Genomic DNA, 7,793 nt, shown 5'->3' on the forward strand with positions numbered 1-7,793 from the left:
AAACATATTTCCGATAACATTGCAATAATCAAGATATAGTTCCTCTACATCTGCATGATCAGTATTAAATAATAGGGCACAGCAGGGTAACCTGGAATGAAGATGGAAGGATTTGAAAGAGCCCGAGGTCCTGATTCTGATCCCAGTCTGAATCAAGAGTAACTTCATTGAAGTCAATGGAGATATAGCAATATAAAAACTGGTGTGAAATCAGAATCAGGCACTCAGTAGCCATATGTGGTGCAAGACAATTGTTGACAAGACTCTAGGATGAAATCCTGAAGTGTGATGACTAGTCAGACTACATCTCAAAACCCTTTAATTAGAGTAGTTTCATACCAACGATATGGTTGGTGTCTAAGATGGAGCCGTCCAAAACTACTACTATTCTGTGCCAATGTCTATTAAAAAGTATCCAGTTCATACCTAGTGAGGAAGAAATCAAAACAACAAACTTGAAGAGAAAAAAAAAACTTTATTCATTTTTAAAATCCCCCTCCCCATCCGCAATATCTTTAGCCCCAAATATATATATGGAATTCTCCTACGCTCTGATTCATCAGCACATCTCTGTTCAGCAAAGCATTTAAACATGTGCTTAAATACTTTGCTGGATTGGGGCCAAAAGTGCATAGATTTTTCAGATGTGCTTGAGATATACATATATTCATTTATCTAAGGCCCCAGTCCTGTAGTCAAACTCAAGGAGACACACTTTTGTACAGGAGCCCTTTGAAGCCTGAGCAGCCCTACACAGATGCCAGGGTCTACCTACACAGTTCCTTTCTGATTACAGGATAGACTTTACTGTAATATTTAAGATGAATGGATTGTAGCACTATAGTAGGTGCATGCACTAATGGTTTAATAAAATGTTTTTGTTTTGAACCTATTACCTATTTTGTCTCCTCATAGATGTCTTGCATCTTTATTCATGGGAGTTTTAATAAAAATGCAAAGTGAAGAGCATTGTACAGTACAGGAAATCTCTTCCCCAGGGGGAAGGGGGATAATCAAGAGACTTCTTGCAGCTTTTACAGACTTTCCAGAGCTTATGGTGCCTCCTGGAATTTGGATGGCATATTCTATGTTTAAAGTTCCATTTACATATGCATTTAGTCTTCTTCTTGTGTAGCCTAGCCCAGTTACTACTGGATCCCTGAATTATGTGAAATACCTAGACAAAATATCTAGACAAATTAGAAGACTGGGCCAAAAGAAATCTGATGAGGTTCAACAAGGACAAGTGTAGAGTCCTGCACTTAGGAAGGAAGAATCCCATGCACTGCTACAGACTAGGGACCGAGCGGCTATGCAGCAGTTCTGCAGAAAAGGACCTACGGTTACAGTCGACGAGAAGCTGGATATGAGTCAACAGTGTGCCCTTGTTGCCAAGAAGGCTAACGGCATTTTGGGCTGTATAAATAGGAGCATTGCCAGCAGATTGAGGAATGTGATCATTCCCCTCTATTCAGCATTGGTGAGGCCTCATCTGGAGTATGTGTCCAGTTTTGGGCCCCACACTACAAGGAGGATGTGGAAAAATTGGAAAGAGTCCAGCAGAGGGCAACAAAAATGATGGCTGGGGCACATGACTTATCAGGAGAGGTTGAGGGAACTGGGATTATAGTCTCCAGAAGAGAAGAATGAGGGGGGATTTGATAGCTGCTTTCAACTACCTGAAAGGGGGTTCCAAAGAAGATGGATCTAGACTGTTCTCAGTGGTACCAGATGACAGAACAAGGAGTAATGGTCTCAAGCTGTAATGGGGGAGGTTTAGATTGGATAGTAGGAAAATCTTTTTCACTAAGAGGGTGGTGAAGCACTGGAATGGGTTACCTAGGGAGGTCAGGCTTGACAAAGCCCTGGCTGGGATGATTTAGTTGCGGTTGGTCCTGCTTTGAGCAGGGTGTTGGACTAGATGACCTCCTGAGGTCCCTTCCAACCCTGATATTCTGTGATTCTATGAAAAGCCATGTGCTAGACATGACAGAGGTGTGACTTCCATCATAAGTGACTGACCCTTGTATACAGTCAGAGGAATCCAAATTTTGCAACACCATTGATCACATCTTCATAAGAATTTGTGGACTGCCCTTAATTTACACATATGCTCACTTTTTTTTTTTTTTTTTTTTTCCAAAATATAATTCTAAACAACTATACCATGTATCTTCCTTGTTAGAAGACTAGGCATTGCTTATTGTTGCATTTACTGGTAATAAAACAGCCTCCAGCTTTACCCTCACCCCATATTTCCAGGGCAATGGTGGACACAGGCCATGATAGAACAGTTATGAGAAATATTTGGCTAGGTGATTGCATGTGTCATTTATAGACACACTATCCAGCTGTTCTAAAGAGAAGCCAAATTCTACCCTTGGACACACAAGCACGACTCATTTAATTCAGCATGACTTGCACATGTGTTTCCAAGGGCAGAATTTGATCAGTGGAGCAACTGAAAATTTGGTTTTGTAATCAGAAGTGTTGGACAACCTTAGAATAGGTGATGCTACCAGCTCTGCCTATATATAGATATGGTGACAATAGAGATTTTGAAAACAAAAATAAAACAATTTTTAAATATAAAAGTTAAGTTCAAACTGAGATTTTAAAAATTGTAGAATTATATAAAAGCGAAAAAGAAAAAACTATTAAAGCTAGAATTTTCAGATGTCTAAGTGAGTTAGGCACCTATCTGCGCTAGATTACTGTGAAAACCCCATCGTGAATTAAGATTTTAAACTGTTCTAGTGTCAAATGGAGGAACATTTTAAAGTACAGTAAGAGAGCTGGGAATCAACCACAACAGAGAGGCGAATCTTAATTGTGGACTATCCAGCACCAATAACCACCTCATATTAAAATAATGTTTTGTAAATAAAAGCATAGGTAAGAAATGCCGAATATTGTCCAGGAGAAATATATGGAAATTCTTGCATCATACTGAAAGCCATCTAACACGTCTGATAAGCTTATGTGCCAATTAAAAGATAATGTAGAATCTAAATCAACACCCATGTTTGAGGGAAAGACCCATGCAGATCTAATGCAAGAGTTTTAAAACATTATCCTGTTCTTTGGATTATATAAATGGTTTGGAGTTTGGTAGATAAGTGGTCTTTTTGAATCTGTAAACAAATACAGTCACACAGTGGAAACTTAAAGGACTGGATTAGTTCCTAAAAAGAGATAATGTTTCCAAAACACATCACACAATGCACTCATTCAGCTGAGAGTCAAATGTCACTGTGGATATAGTTGCAAAGATGGTGTTGCTCTTTATTTACAGTAAAATATGTCAAATAGGGAACACAAAAGCATCATCACAATAAACATGGGACTAGACCACACAAAGGCAGGTGGCATTCACAGTACATCATAAGACCTGAATAAAAGCACTTCCAACAATACAAGTTCAGTTTCTATGGTGTTTTCACTTAATGCCTCAATGTTTTACATAAATAAATAACTGGCATCCCACATTTCTGTCTTAACAGAGGAGTTTGACATAGCATGAATTTCAGGGTACTGAGAAACGCAGACCCAGGAAACAGGCGTTTCAGTGGTAGGACACATACTGGAAGAAAATGCTTAACGGGTGTGTTAACTGGACTTGTGCCAATAATTGTTACTCTATATTCAGCACTTGTGTCAGTGGTGCATCTATTGACTTTGGAGGAGTAACTCTGACATACACCAACACTGAATTTGACCCAATAACTATGACACATCCAACTGACAATCAGCACAGGAGTCACATAGCTGTTTGCCCAGGTACAGGCAAGCAATTGTGGAGGCATGGGGTACCCTACAAGCACTGAAAGAGGCCTTGCCCCCTCCAAAAGATATTGAGAACCACTCTCATTTTAGACTCATTTCCAAGTAGGTGTTCCAGGAAATGGTGTGGGAGGGAAGTCAGCAGCCACAGGATATGCACTTTTTGACAGAATTCCCTTCAGGAGCTCAGCTTTTCCAGCGCCATATATTTGTCTTTTGAATATTCATGTAAGAGTGACTTATAGTGCTTCATGGGTTTTGTACTTTGAGAGAGCTTCCCCCGCCCCCCTCAGGTTTTATACTGCTGCCCATCACTGTAGCATCTGCAGACCAGATCCTTAAAAGTATTTAGGTACCTAAATATCTTTGAGGATCTGAGCCAGAGTGCCTTCCACATCAAATCAATAGCAAAGTCCCTAAGTGGACTTCATGGAATCTCTGGCACTTCTCAAAGGCCTTGTCTACATGAAGCAAAAAACAGAATTGTGTTCTTAACTGGAGTTAACTAACATGAGGTAAAATCCTAATGAAGACAAGGCAGTTTGTGGTTTTGACATGAATTAGCTGGTCAAGGTAAACAAAAGGCTCCTCCATAGTCTTTCACTCGACCTGCTAACATGTCAAAACTACAAACTGCTTTTTGTTCACTAAGATTTTACCTCATGTTAGTTAACTCCAGTTAAGAACACATCTTTTTTCCTAGTAAAAATGCACCCCCATGACTCCATGGAGTGGCTCACCATATCCACAGAGCCTTTCCTGTAAGGTAGGGAGTGAAGTCCGCTTCTACTTTTTTGGGGGGGGAGGAGAAAGTAAATACACCGCAGCCTCTTTTTTTGTTTAAATTTTATCTTGGTTTCTGTACAAACAGTAAATGTTGCAAACAGACCCCAAGTTCATGGGATTTGTAATTTATTTATTTACAATTTTTCCAGCATTCCAACCCCTGATAGACTCTGAAACAAGGACATGTACTTAAAATTGAAAACCAGTGTAAAAACATAATTGGCAGTCAGTGAAGGGATTTTTCAGTGCAGCGTATGGAAAATAATGAGGGGATTCATACAAGCCTCTGTAAAGCATATTGCATGGCTTTGTATGATGGATGCCATGTTCAAATATAACTGTATGATAAGGAACAATTGTAGCCTAACATGAGCAGCAGTGTTGCGGATGAAAGTGAAGATAGTATGGCCTCCTGCAACTTTTACTGCAGGTTATTCTCAATTACTATATGGTGGCTTAAAATAATTATTTGAATTGAACCCTTAGCTCCTTTAACATAACTAATGGAGCATTAACTTCTCCCCTATACCAGACTGATCTAAAATTAGCTCTTATCCATAGACTAAGAGTAGTTATTTTAGCTAAGTTATTGACCCTCCCAAGTGTTAAGTGTTACCCCTGTTCATCACATGTGTATGAGAGTCTTTGGGTTTGTTTTATTATGTATAGTTTGCATGTCTAGTTAGTATTCATGAGATGGCTTCGAATTAAAACTCCAGAGATGGAGGTCCCCTGTTTATCCACAGAAGTGGTTCAGCACAGACAGTAGCGGTGCAAGCTTTCCCACACTTGCCTGTCAAGAAGTCTCAGCACTGACACAGAAGTACCACTTCTAGGAATGCAAGATAGCATTTCAGCATAGGCTGAAACAGAACTAACAAGATTGTTATTTAGTGTCGTTGTGGTGGGAGGCTCTCTGATAAAGACACTTGTCCACTGGGAACTGGACTGGGATGCTTTGATACCACATCTTAGACAGACACCACCAAACAGCAATCTGACGGTAACAACTTTCATACAATCCTAACCTGGGCTATATTCAAAGCAGCAGCCTAAACCATGAAAAGACTCTGTAGTCAGAATCTGTTTTTTAAAGCATTCTGAAGAGGGAAACCAAAGCTAGAATGAAAACAAATAATATATTTTTTCAAAGCTTCCCACTGTATTAGGAAATTTCCTGTAAACAGAAGAAAGGAAGCACCTGGAAATACTGGGAACAGGAATGAGGAGAGCTTGGTTCCATTCCCTGCTGTGCCATGGATTTGATGTAGATTTGATGGGCAACTCACATCACCGGGCCTCTATTTTCTCAGGCAAAATGGGGATAACAACAATTATCCACCCCTGTAAAGTGCTTTGAAATCCTTGGGGAAAGTGCTAAAAGTAGCATTATTAGAATAATAAAGAAAGAGGGTACCTAACGGGCTGTGTTCACACTAACCGTTTTCCCCCTAAAATTTCCCACCATTGCTAACACTAGCTCAGCTCCTCCAATAGGAGCGATAGTGAAAGTGCTAGGCCACTGCAAGGGTTTTAACCACTGCGTCATCTAAACCTGCTCTGAGCTGCTCTTATTTCCATCTGCTGGTAACAGCTTCTAAGGAGCCCTCCACTTGCTGGGGTAGCTGGAGAACAATGTGCTCGGGCCACACCTTCTACTTGCCCTGACATGACAGCCACATTAGGGGGTTCATGGGGAGCAGCACAGAAACTAGCTATGTCAGCTTCATATCTGTTAGGAACTCCATATATTGGGAGAGTCCCTAAAGGGGGAGAAGCAGCCAATGTCTGCTGTATTTGCATCGCCAGAGTGGCTCAAAGTGACCCAACAAAATAAGACACTTGGTTTAACATGAAGCCTTTGTTTGGATGTTAGGGGTGACTGGTGCCTTTGGGTTACACTGGGCGCTTAGACTAGGCTGCTGCTGCCACATCCTCCTCCATCTGCTTCCCTTTGTGCTGAAGAAGAGGAAACTGAAACTTGAATCAAATGCTGTACTACAGAATTAACAGTTTCCACTCACACTTCTTTCCCATCTTCCCTTTCACTATATAATTAAGCAATAAGGCAAGACGTACTGTGTGGTGAGGCTGATTAATATCCCCTCAGGTGCAAAGTGAGGCACCAGGCAATTGTAAAATGGACATTTTATAAGGAAGTTACTTTTTTAATATTAAGATATTTACGGTTTCCCCCTCTGAGTTGGTGCAGTAACTCAAATGAACTTTGAAGCAAGTGGCAATTTGAGAACATTTGGCCTTTATTCTTGGGCTATACTCACCCTGTAGAAAAGTTCTATAGAAATTAACAGAAAATTATATCCTGGCTATTGAATTCTGTGGATGATTCCAAAAACCTAGGGAAGGATCTCATTCCTATTAAATCCCATAGGGTTTTAGAGTAGTTTCTAGAGAATCTTTTTACATGTTTACAGAACCCCATTGGTTTAATCCCTGCAAATTCTGTACAGGTTTTCTAGAAGGATAGCATTTATTTTCCTCGTATGAGATCCAATGTTGTCCAGTTTAAGATCATCTGACTGATGATAGTATATGTGCTATGCTCATTAGGCTTCCTCTTTACCTTCCACATAATCAGGCCTGTAGTCAGCCAATCCAAACAGAAAAGACTGAAGGAAATTTTGGGGAGGCTTTTTTTTTTTTTTAAGATGGGTCACTTTCCCAGAGAAGATTTAGAAGATTAAGACTTTTTTAAAAACAAACAAAATATTTATCTGTATTTGAAGAACTTGCCATTGTGCCAAATTTTGTTCCTTTAAAATGCTAACAGGCAGCAAAACCACAGGCCCAAAACTCTAATGTATTTTCCAGGAGCACAAACATCTTAAAGAGATCTAGCCAGGATCACTGTTAAGCATGCACACACTCCCATACGCCATATAACCAACACATCATTCACCTAGGCAGCACAGAGCGCTTTCTTGGGGGCCAGTCTGAAATTATGGAACCAACTCCCATAGGAACTAGGGACCATCACAAACCCACCCCCTTCCCTCCAAGTACAAAGTGCACTTAGACCTTGTCTTCTCTAGTATAAACACATAGCAGCGTGTATATTTTAAAACAAAAAACAAAGACGGAACCCTACCATAACAAAACACAAGTCACTTAAGGCTCCCAATTTACACAATCATGTTATATAAAAAAAACAAAGCATATGTATGTTATGTAACCAAACCATCTATAAAAGAATAAAATACAAA

This window comes from Malaclemys terrapin, chromosome 14, assembly GCF_027887155.1.
Source record: "Malaclemys terrapin pileata isolate rMalTer1 chromosome 14, rMalTer1.hap1, whole genome shotgun sequence".
In the NCBI taxonomy this organism is placed as follows: domain Eukaryota; kingdom Metazoa; phylum Chordata; order Testudines; family Emydidae; genus Malaclemys; species Malaclemys terrapin.